Source organism: Erinaceus europaeus, chromosome 9 (genome assembly GCF_950295315.1).
Source record: "Erinaceus europaeus chromosome 9, mEriEur2.1, whole genome shotgun sequence".
NCBI classification, from domain to species: Eukaryota; Metazoa; Chordata; class Mammalia; order Eulipotyphla; family Erinaceidae; genus Erinaceus; species Erinaceus europaeus.
Window position 1 is genome coordinate 98229037 of NC_080170.1, and position 13035 is coordinate 98242071.

Here is a 13035-nt window from a genome sequence, read left to right on the forward strand (position 1 = left end):
AGTTCTCAAGATAAAATTTTCAGTAATAATCATAATTTTGATATAACTTTAGCTTTGGTAATTGTATTAGTTCCTCAATTTTTATATTTCCAAAATTTGGGAACATAATACAACACACAGCAGTACTAGAGATAAAAATATACTTAGTTCTAGAATAATGTGCACTAAAAATCTTTTTAAAAATATTTAGAGACAGAGGAGGCATAGAGACACAGTGAGTGAGAGTCCATAGCACCGAAACTTCCTTCAATGTAGTAGGGGCTGAGCTCCAGCCTGGGTTGTACACATGACAACGCAGTATACCAAGTAAGGTATTTCACTGGTTCTGGTAACCTTTTTAAATGAAAGAACATAAATTATGGCTTTTATTTTTATGTATTTTTCCTCAAGGAAAAAGTCCCCTCCCAGTCTATCATCTACTGAAATCGTGAATTTCAGCTTTCTACTTTTAATACACTTATTTGTGTATGTATGAGATATATAGAAATGTTTCATCTGAACTTCATTAAATTAACTACTGAAAGCAGATTTATACTGAAAAGGAAATTAATCAAAATATAATTTTTATATTTATTTATTTATTTTTGCCTCCAGAATATCCCTGGGGCTTGGTTCTGGCACTGTGAATCCACCACTCTGTTGGCCATTTTCCCCCCTCCATTTTATTAGATAGGAAAAGATAAATTAAGAGAGGAGGGGAAGATAGAGAGGGGAAGAGAAAGATAGACAGCTGCAGACCCGCTTTGAAATCCTTCAGCAGGTCCTTTTGCTTAGTAATATATGTACTCAACTGGGTGTGCCACTTCCCTGCCCTGAGTTTGTATATTTAAAAAAGAAAAAAAAACACATTTTTTAAAATTTGGTAGCATCTCACATACAGTAATTAATGATGATGGCTGATTATTCTTCCTGACTACTAGAACAATAGAATCTCATTCTAGATTATAGAAAGCTAGTGAATGATATGTCAGAAAATGTATCTAAGTACAAATGCATGATAATAACCTTAGTCAAGAGAATAACAGGTGAAATATGAAGAAAACAGAAAAATAGCAACTATGTATTTCTGTGAATCATTTTCACATTTCAGTAGCCTAAAGAAATACTCAGCAGTTTGTGTAAATATGAATAAATAATAATTCCACTGTTAGTGTTACAGCTCTTTTAGAATTTGTCTAGCAGGTCTTCCGGTTTCTACCGGAAGACCCCCCCCAGCAAAAAATAATAATAATAATTCCACTGTTGTTCCTTTCCTGTTGTTAAAATATTTTCTGATAAAATTGAGATTATGCATGAAGTTCCCAGATTAATGCTATTTATTTATTGATTGATTCATTCCCTTTTGTTGTGTTGTTTTATTGTTGTAGTTATTATTGTTGTTGTTAGGTAGGACAGAGAGAAATGGAGAAAAGGGGGAAGACAGAGACTGGGAGAGAAAGATAGATACCTGCAGACCTGCTTCACCACCTGTGAAGTAATTCCCCTATAAGTGAGGAGCCAGGGCCTCCAACCAAGAACCTTACACCAGTGCCTCCCAGATAAGTGTTATTTTGACCTGTAGCCAACATTTATAGTCTCATTCAAGTAATGAACAGCAGTGAGGGTAGTACTCCAGCGTTCAGTTTACTCGTCCAGTAACTCCTGGACTATGTTCAGCTCTTAGCTGCAAGATATTGTTTTGTGTCTTTGGAGTGATGGATGTGCTGATTTTAATAACTGATTTATAAAACAATCTTCTTGAGGTCACTGTGGAGATAATCTCATCAGGCATTGTATTAATTCTTATTTGATAAAGACTATTCTTGTCACTCTGTAAATGACCAATTAAATCAATGAAATGGTGTTCAATTTAATGCTTATTCTATGAAATAACAATGAGGTGAGAAGTAAACTTGCTCATTTAGTTTATATATTAAATATTTATTAGTCCTCTGATACCATAATGTAGAGATTGTCAGTGTTAAAGGACAAGTCATCTCAGACATTCTTGACCTTTTAAAGATGTTATTTTTTATTTTGTTTTATTTTTTTTAGTTGTTTGTACATAAACACCATTCCCACCACCAAAAGACTGTGTCCCATTTTAAAGATGTTTTTTAATCTGGAGAGCTAAATGATTGCAGTTTATACCACATGAATAATCAATCATTCCAACTCATGAGGAAACAGTGTCAACAGTGTTTTCCCCATGACTACCTTAGCACTTCCTCTGTTTGGGTGAGTGGGTTAATACTTGTTGGTATGTTTCATATTAGTTTGTTCCCCTTCCCTCCAAGTCTGAGAGAATTGGTTTGGCTCTTGATAGTTTCACACCCCTCTTTCTCCCCGCCCCCTAAGCTAAGGACGTCCAGAGTCCCAGCAGCATCCACAGGGAGGAAGAATGATAGGGAAGCATATTGTGTGGTGATTTGCCTGTTCGTGAATAAAGATTAAACTGCAGCTTCTCAGCCCAGCTGTGTGTCCTCAAGTCTCTATCTACTGCCGCTACGCTAGCCCAGCCTGCTGGAGCCTCTGAAACTTTAACAACAAATACTCTTATGGTTATACCATATTCAAGCTGTGCAATAATTACACTATACTTTCACATAGGACTTGAAAAGATATAAGTATTTTTGAGAACACAACATAACATTGAAAGTTCTTATCTTAATAAATCATCATAGCTTTGTCAATTCATTTTTGCATATGTGATTTTCTATAAACTATTAATCCTCCCATAAAATTTACAAGAATCAGAATGATAAAACTCTGATTTTTATCATTTTTTAAAACTCTGATGGATTTCTTCCACAGTTCTCATTGATCTCTTTTTTTATTATTATTTTTCCTTTTTTGCCTCCAGGGTTACTGCTGGGGCTCAGTGCCTGCACTATGAATCCACTGCTCCTGGTGGCCATTTTCCCCCTTTTATTGCCCTTGTTGTTTATCACTGTGTTACTATTATTGTTGTTATTGCTTTCGTTGGACAGAGAGAAATAGAGAGAGGAGAGGAAGACAGAGAGGGGGAGAGAAAGATAGACACTTCAAGACCTACTTCACAGTCTGTGAAGCGACTCTCCTGCACGTGGGGAGCTGAAGGCCCCAGCCGGGATTCTTTGTTGCTGCTGTCCTTTCTGATGTATGCCACTCTAACAGGGGTGAGGTGGTATCTCAATATTGTCTTTATTTGCATTTCTCTGACAATCAATGACCTGGAGCCATTTTTCATGTGTTTGGTAGCTTTTTGGATCTCATCTGTAGTGAATATTCTGTTTATATCCATTGCTCATTTTTCGATGGGGTCATTTTGTTATTGTTGTTGCTAAGTTAGATGAACTCTTTGTTATTTTAGTTATGTCTGATGTACGGCATGTGAAGTTCTTCTCCCATTTTGTCTCTTTGTTTGTGTGATAGTTTCATTGGCTGTGCAGAAGCTTTCCAAGGGTTCTTTATCTACTCTTGTTTTTCAGAGTGTTTTCTCTGTTTATGCTATTACATTCTCAGTAGTTTTGAAGCTATTTGGTTTGATCCTCTATGCTACATTGTGCTTGAAAGATAATACATAAATACTTTATTTTAACTTCTGAAACTATAGATTAATCTCCTCCCTACTCTTCTTTTAATAGATTCTTTTGTTTGATTTGATCAATGAAACAATTATTAAAATACTGTTTAGTAGTTTGGGAGGTGGTACAGTGGATAAAATACTATTTGAGAAATATAAGGCTTGTATTGTTTTGCATTGAGGACAAGTGGACTATAAGGCAAATAACACATATTTTAGGAGAGAAAGAGAACAGGGAGAATCATGCAAAGAAAAGAGAATAAAGGCGCTTTAGAAGGTAGAAAACCAATTTTATCTCTTGGGATGTTTGCACTTAGTGATGGCCACTTAAAGAGATCTATTTTAAATATCCTGGAAGCACATGGAAAGAGATTCTCAAAACCAACACGTTTCACTCAGGTGTGAGTTTGTATTCCTGAGCCCAGTGTCCGTCCACTGCTCCCTCAATGGGTTGTGACAGTGCACTGCTCTGTGTGTAGTCTTTTATTGCTGATAGCAGAACAACAGGAACAGCAGATACATTCCTCTAAGGATCTATGTGTTATACCTGTGGGGGTGATTGAAAAGACTGGTCTATGAAATTGTCTGCATATGCATTTCTTCCTTAGGTATCTGCTAAGGAACTGAAAAATCTCACAGTGCACCTATACTCAGATAAACAGACTAAACAAGCTTAGAATTTCTAAGTAGGAGAAAAATGATTAGTTAATGAAACTACAAAGACTTAAGTATTACAAAAAGCCCTTCATTTTCATTTGTTACTATATTGTTTGATTTATATTTCTCAAGGAGAGGGCCATTGAAATGGCCAGTTGGGTGAGGAGTGAGCATCTTTTTAAAAATTATTAATTATTTAATAATGATTGACAAGATTGTTGTATAAGAGGGGTGCAATTCCATATAATTCCCACCACCAGAGTTCTATATCCCATAACCTCCACTGGAAGTTTCCCTGTTCTTTATACTTCTGGGAGTATGGACCAAAGATCTTTATGAGAAGCAGAAGGTGGAAGGTCTAGTTTCTATTAATTGCTTCTCTGCTGGACATGGGTGTTGACAGGTTGACCCATACCCCGAGCCTGTTTATATATTTACCTACTGGGGCAGGGCTCTGGAAAGGTGGGGCTCCAGGACACATTGGTGAGGTCATCTGCCCAGAGAAGTCATATTGGAGTCATGGTAGGATCTGAAACTTAGGAAAGGACTAATATATAATGCAGAACAAATAGTTTAATAATCAGGAATGTAAGGGTAAGAGTATAGCAGATGAGATTTTGGATCTTTGTGTTGAAAGGATCTAGGAAGTCTATTTTAAGTATATTTCAAGCCTGAGAATGAACATTTTTTTATGTTGATATGCATGAAATCCATGGGTAGTGTTTTGGTACCAGGGAAAGCTCTGGCCCTACAGTGTCACTGTGTCTTTCTGTCTCTATGTCCATCTATTTGTGTCAGAATGTAAAAGCAGCCCAGAATGCATAAAGTGCATATGGATGAGTTCCTGGCTTCACTAATAACAACAATCATATACATTTCTTTTTTTAAAAAAACTTTTATTTATAAAAGGGAAACACAGACAAAAACTATAGCATAAGAGGGGTACAACTCCACACAATTCCTACCACCAGATCTCTGTATCTCATCCTCTCCCCTGATGGCTTTCCCATTCTTTATCCTTCTGGGAGTATGGACCCAGGGTCATTATGGGGTGCAAAAGGTGGAAGGTCTGGCTTCTGTAATTTCTTCCCCACTGAGCATGGGCGTGGACAGATTGATCTATACTCCTAGCCTGTCTCTCTCGTTCCCTTTCTAAGGATAGAACTATTCCTTATGAGGACTTTCTATAGAGGCATACATATGGAGGATTTTCTATAGAGGCTCTGTTGGAATTCTTATTCTAGTCTTAAAATTACTTGCTACTATAACAAAGCAGACTCAGTGACTCTATTCTCTCAATATTTTGGGCATTGTTGACATTTGAAATTTGTTGAAATTAATCACCAGGCAGTCATAAATTAAGTAAAATGTTAAGAATGTAGATCAGGATACATAATGGATAATCAATAAGAATGTGCCTGTACTCCTGTGACCAATTCCGATCTCATCTTGATTTTTCAATTTTGGGTTCTTAATGATGCAATAATTTCCAATTAGCATACCAGGCTGAGTTCAACCTCAGGGTAAGGACATAAAACTTATACTTAATTTCTTTGAGACTGTGATCATTAACTAAAAGCATTTTTTTTTAACTGCTCATCCTTGTGAGTGACAAGAACATTGTGTTAAGTCACACTTTGGTCTTTCTTCAGCATATTTACAGCAACAATAAGATACTTGTAGTCTCCCCTACCTGTGTTGATAACACTGATGATACTGAAACTGAGAAAAACTAAGTAAATGACTTTAAATTTATTATGTATGACATGGGAACATAGTTTTGTATTTGTTACTCTATCTAGCATTCATGTTGTCAGACTTAGGACACATACTGTTATATATTTCACATTCAGATTGTATTAAATTGATCAACAAGCTGCTATTACAGTCATGCTTCTTATGAAAGATAACATCTTAGCTAAGAGATGTACTTTTTTGTATTTGGAACCTTAACATCTCTGTCAAATACAGGCCAAACTTTTTTTTTAGCAGCATTCTCTTTCATTTTTTCTCATATTAACTAGAGATTTATATGAGTACAAATTAATAGGAGTGTACATAAACACCATTCTCACTATCAAAATACTGTAGTCTTTCATTTTTAAATTATATACTTATTTATTTATGAGAGACAGAAAGAATTGAGAGGGGAGGAGGAGATAGAAATGGAAAGAGACTGAGAGACACTTGCAGCCCTGCTTCACCACTTCTAAAACTTTCTTTCTGCAGGTGGTAACCAGGGGCTTGAACCTGGGTCCTTGCACACTGTAATGTGCACATTAAACCAGGTGTGCCACTCCTGACCCTCCAGACTTCTTCTTATTTTTAAAACTGAAATTAATGCTGATAGTTCATTATTTTCCCCACTCTTAACTAGTAATTTGTCATTCTTATTTTTTAATAGTTTATTATTATTTTTTTTTATTTAAGAAAGTGTTGGTATGCTTCTGGTTCTGCTTCTGGGATCTCTTCTGTTACATTGCTTGATGTTGTGGTCTATTTACATGATCTTTCTGTTACAATGGTTTGGTCTCACTCCCCCCACCTCCAGGAGATTTGGTTTAGCCCTTGCTAGTTTCGAGCTTCTTCCTTCTCCCCGCCCCCTACCCTAGGTACTTCCTGGGTTCCTGTCATTGCCACTGGAGGAGAAAGATGCAGGACAGAACTTGTGGTGATTAGATTAGATTAGTTTTTTGAATCATTGGCTTGTGAATAAAGAATATAGCTTCTCTGCTCAGCTGTGTGTCCCTGGTCTCTGTCTCCTGCCCTTGAAGCTAGCCTGGCATACTGGCACCCCGAACTCTGACGACAAGAAAGGAGACATTAACAAAACCATAGAATAAGAGGGGTACAATTCTGCACAATTCCCATAACCCAATCTCCATATCCCATCCCCTCCCCTGATAGCCTCCCCATTCTCTATCTCTCTGGGAGTATGGATCCAGGGTTGTTGTGGGTTGCAGAGGGTGGAAGGTGTGGCTTCTGTAATTGCTTCCCTGCTGAACATGGGCGTTGACTGGTCAATCCATACTCTCAGTCTTCCTCTCTCTTTCCCTAGTAGGGTGGGGCTCTGAGGAAGCAGATCTCCAGTACACATTGATGGGGTCGTCTGTCCAGGGAAGTCTGGTCAGCATTTTGCTGGCATCGGGAACCTGGTGGTTGAAAAGAGAGTTAACATACAAAGCCAAACAAATTGTTGAACAATCATGGACCCAAAGACTGGAATAGTGCAGATGAAGTGTTGGCGGGTATTCCCTGCATGCTCTTGTGTACTTCTGCTTTCAGGTATATATTTTTCCCCTAGTTTATGGGCACGGGTGAACCTATGCTCTATCTCAGGGGATCTGGACTATATCTAGGTTTGGGGACTTTATTGGGGAGTGGAACACCTGGAATGGAATTAGAAAATACTATGAAAGGAAAGGTCTCACCCTAGTGATGGAGTTGAAGGGTTGTCATTCCACACCTGAAGTCTCTGGTCACAGTCTGAAGGTTGGTTTTTTTTTTTTTTTGTTATATATATTATTGCATAGAGACAGACAGAAATTGAGAAACGAGGAGGAGATAGTGGAGAGAGACAGAGAGACACCTGCAGCACTGCTTCACCACTCATGAAGATTTCCCCCTGCAGGTGGGGACCAGGGGGTTGAACCTGAGTCCTTGTGCATTGTCATGCGAATGCTTAACCAGGTGTGCAAACACATAGCCCCATAACTTGTCGTTCTTAATCACAAATTTTGTACTATATTTATGATAGTCCTTATTGATCCAAGTAATATATTATGATTTTATTTTCTCTCTTGTGATGCTGAGGAATTATTCTGATGCAGTCTCTGCCCCCAGGTTTTACCACGCCCTGTGAAATCCTAGCAGTGCCCCTTTCAACCAATCCTGTCCCCACATGTCACCCCTGGTTGTTGCCCAATAAAAGCTCTCCCACTCACCCCCCTCTATGGGCTCTCTCTCGGTGCTCTCTCTCTCTCTCTCTCTCTCTATCTTGCTCTTTGCCTGGTGGTGAGGTAGTGGGGACAGCCATTTTCAGCTGACTCTGCGTGGCCTGAGCCACCCCCTCCTGATCCAGTAATAAATATTTGTGTACCCCACTTGCTCCGGACCTCCTCTCTCTCTTCTCTGCAGTGCAGCCTGACACCTGGTGCCCATCGTGTTCTGCACTCACGTCCCGGTGGGTGGCCCGGCCTGAGGTCCCCAAAAGTCGCCCAGACACAGGTAAGTGGCATCCACCCACCTCTGTGGCCCTGAATTTCCCCCCACCATGGGATTTTTTCCGTTTTATGAGGAGGTGTCCCAGACATTATATCCTTCTCTCCTGGGACAGTTTCTTGATCACAGAGACACTTTAATTTTCGCTACACCATGGGTTCTCTTGGCTATATTTGCAACTTTCATGATATGTTCAAGGCCTCCTGCCAAAAGGTTAAGTGACCTTGAGGCTGAGATACAGGAGTTAAAGTATATGTGCTCAAGGCTTAAACGCCCTAAACAATCTGCAGTCAGCCCCAAAACTTCCGTCCCTGCAGACATGTGTTCAGCCATTCCTTTAACCCCTCCCCCAGCTGTCCCCGCAGACACATGTTCAGCCGCTTCTTTGACTTCTCCCGCTGCCCCCGCAGACACGGGTTCAGTTTCTCTTGCGGCAGCTTCTGCTTCTTTGACTCCTCCCTCTGCTGATACCTCATCATTAAGAGACCTTGTGGCTGAGATAAGAGATTTAAAGGATATCCTTTCAGCATTTAGAGACCTTAAACCATTTTCAGTCCGCCCCGAGAGCTCCATCCCTGCGTGAAACGTGTTCAGTTTCCCCTGCGGCCACTACGGCAGCTTCCACCTCTGTGACTCTCTCCCCCACATCATCAAACCAAGTCCACACCTTCCTGGTAAATGTGGCCTCCAATCGACAAAACCCTCAGGTGTGGCATCCATACTCCTCTAAAGGGCTCAGAGAACTCAGACAAGCCGTGAAGGAGGAAGGGTTTCATGCTCCATGGACCAAGTCCATTTTAAGGAGTTTTTACCAGCACCTTAACACCCCCCAGGACTGGAAAGACCTGGCTTGTGCTGCACTCCCAGACCCCCCTCTACCTGCAATGGAAGGCATGCTTCCATGATGAATGCTCTAGACAATCGCAGGAAAATAGTAACAAACAGATAGAATGGAATTTTGATGCTTTGTTTGGAGCAGGAGAGTTTGAATCTGGAACTCAGCAGGCAGAGGCCAAGTTTCCAACCAGTTATTTTGAACAGGTACGCATCTGCACAACACAAGCATGGGAAAGAGTAACCCCAACCACAGTAGAGTCCTCAGTCCCCATTAACTCTCTTCGTCAAGGCACTGATGAATCCTTAGCTAACTTCATCTCAAGGGTGAGGGCAACCATAGAGAGAAAGATTTATAATCCTGAAGTCCACTCTCTACTCCTGAGTTCTGTTGTCTGGGATGGCATGATACCACAATTCCGTCAGGCATGCCTTAGCCTTAAACACCTACAGCCAGATAATTGGATTTTAGCGACACAGGAACTTACATCAGACTCTTATGAGGCACCCATTACTACTCAGGTTTATGCAGTAACCCCACGTAATCAAAACGGGGCCTGCTTTCAGTGTGGCTGCCAAGGGTATTGGTGTAATCAATGTCCAGATAAGCTCCAGTCAGGGCAACCATGCCTACAGTAAGGGCAACCATGCCTCCAGTAAGAGCAACCACACCTCCAGTCAGGGCAACCCCACCTTCAGTCAGGGAGCCAGAAGCCATGAACACTTTGTCCCAGATGTCAGACGGGTTTTCATTGGAAGAGAGATTGTTGGCCCAAATTTCATAAAGATGACATGGCCCTGAATGGTACAAATTCGGGGTCTGAGATTTTGTGGACCACTCCTGTTTTAGAATGAGGTCACCCTACTATGACAGTAAAGATTGGCAATATTCCTTTTAAATTTTTGATTGACACGGGGGCAGAAAAGACGATTTTAAGGCAAGCAGAGGTTCCCCAAATTTTGGAACTCCTCTCAGGACCTCGTATACATGGCATTGGAGGGGTGACCAAATCCTTTCTCACATGAGATTCGCTCATGTGGGAAGACCTGAAGGTTCTACCGGACAGTTCCACCCACTGGTAGCTGATATTAGCACCAACCTATTGGGCAGGGATCTTCTAGAATGTCTTGATGTTAGGATATCCACAGATGCCTCTGCAGTGCGTAACACCCGCTCCTGTGAGACCAGATCTAATCAGCACACCCAATACTAAATGCCACTGTTAGTAGCCAAACACCCCGCTTAAGCTGGCTTTCTAATGAGCCTGTCTGGGTGGAACAGTGACCTTTATCTAGGGATAAACTAGAAATTTAAAAAGAACTCGTCCGAGAGCAGTTGTCCTTGGGACACATTCTTCATTCTTGAAGCCCATGGAATACTCCTGTCTTTGTGATTAAAAAGCGCTCGGGAAAATGGTGCCTCCTCCAAGATCTCCATGCAGTAAATAAAACCATGCAGGTCTGGCACTCCCCCCAAAGGGGTTTGCCTCTTGCTTCTGTAATACCCAAGGGAATTCCAATCATAGCTATTGATATACAAGATTGTTTTTTCTCTGTTCCCTTGCATCCACAAGATTGTAAATGTTTTGCCTTCTCTGTTCCTTCTATTAATAACACCAGCCCTGCTGATAGACTTGAATGGGTGGTGCTGCCCCAGGGCATGGCCAATAGTCCTACAATTTGTCAAGAGTCTGTTAAATCTGCCCTTTTCCCATATATTCATAAGGGCCTTAATGGTTTTCATTACACAGATGACATATTAATATGGGCAAAATCAGATACAGATCTCTGTGCCCTACGTGATTTTCTCATTCCTGCATTAAAGAAAAGCGGCCTTAATGTAGCTCCTGAGAAGATACAGCTAATTCCTCCAATATCTTTCTCAGGTTCAGAGATTTCTCTAACGCAAATTCGTCCCTTAAAACCTAGTGTCACCTTTCCTTCTAACCTTACTCTTGCTTCTTTACAAAGTTTTCTAGGAAATTTAAATTGGCTTGGGCAGTATCTCTATCTGCCTTCAAGCTGCCTCCAACCACTGTTTGACCTGTTGAAAGGAAGCAAACAGCCCTCCTCAAAACGTAAGTTAACTCCCGAGGCCTCCTTGGCACTGGAAATGGTTAACCAGGCCCTCCAGGACATGCACCTTGTTGATTCTCCCCTTCATCTCTGGTAAACCTTCTAATCTTTGACTCCACCCCTACAGTAGTAGGGGCATTGTGGCAAAACCATGGGGTTCTCAAGTGGCTTCACACACCAGTAGGCGGGGCTCCAAGACTCCTCACTGAGATAGACACGGTAGAATTCATGGTTCACCAAAGAAGAAATAGGTCTGTGCAGGTCTTAGGGAAAGAACCAGATTTAATTATTCTGCCCTTTTCTCTCACAGATACAGAGTGGCTCATATGCCATCATTCCCACTTTGCCATAAGCTTCGTGGGGTTTCCAGGACAAATAGATAACCATTTTCCTTCTAATAAATTGATAGCTTCTTTACCTCTTTTGCCTCTACTAGCACCTAAACTTTTCTCTCAGGATCCCATTCCCTCTGCTCCTACATTCTACACTGATGGTGGAAAAAGGGGAGCTGCTGCCCTTATATATTACCCAGACAAACAATCTCCTAAACCTCTCTTTACTGAGCTTCCTGATAATTCCCCTCAGTACAAAGAACTTTATGCTGTTTTCCTTGCATTAAAAGCTGTACCAGAATCCTTCAACCTTTTTTCTGACAGTGGGTATACTGTTAACTTACTTCCATGGCTTTCTCGTTCTTATGTGAAAATTGATGACAACCCACTTTCTCCTCTCTTGATTCAAATCGCCTTTATGCTCTGTTCTCAAACCCAACCACTGTATATTCAACACCTTCATTCCCACAGCCCTCTTCCTGGTTTCCTGTCCGAAGGGAATGCTGCAGCTGACCACCTTGCCTCCACAGGAACTTTCCCAGTCTCTGTCTCTGATCCTGCTGACTTTCATTCCCTAACCCATGTTAATCTTAAAGGTCTTCGAGCTCGATTTCCTGATGTTCCTTTACCACAGTTAAAACATATCCTTGCTACATGCTCTTCCTGTGCAAGTCTCATAAAAACACCTGCTATTTAGACTCTTGGGGTTAACCCCTGAGGTTTAAAAGCTAATGCTATTTGGCAAATTGATGTCACCCACATACCAAACTTTGGCAAACAAAAATATGTGTTTGTCTCAATTGATACCTTTTCTAAATTTATGTGGGTAACAGCTCAGATGGGAGAAAGCTCTAAAAAGCTTATAAGCCATATGCTCTCCTGTTTTGCCATTATGGGTTTGCCTCTTCATCTGAAAACTGACAATGGGAATATATTTACCAGCAAACAATTTAAAGATTTTTGTTCCCTCTGGAATATTACTCATACAACGGGCATTCCCTACAATCCACAGGGACAAGGCATTGTCGAGAGGGCCCATCAAACCATTAAGGACCAATTAAATAAAGATAAAGGAGGAATGTACCTGCCCAATATCCAGCTAGCAAAAGCCTTAACTACATTAAATCTCTTTAATATTTACAATAATTCGGACCTACCTCCTATTATTCTTCATTGGCAAACACCATCTACCCTCCCATCTATTAAGGTCAAATGGAAAGACTCACTTGATAAAATTTGGAAAGGGCCTGACCCCCTATTGACCATGGGAAGGGGTTTTGCATGTGTTTTCCCTCAAAATTACCCTAAACATGTCTGGGTTCCTGCCCGCCATGTCCGACAATACCCGCAGGATGGCCCTGTTAACCCTGA

General features: G+C 40.8%; 1 non-coding gene across 1 annotated transcript; it reads left to right on the forward strand.

The window, feature by feature from the left end:
• Positions 1-1148: 1148 nt before the first annotated feature.
• On the forward strand, positions 1149-1210 carry LOC132540587 (U7 small nuclear RNA). Its single transcript, XR_009551781.1, has one exon. It is a non-coding gene; the product is annotated as a U7 small nuclear RNA (small nuclear RNA).
• Positions 1211-13035: the final 11825 nt, after the last annotated feature.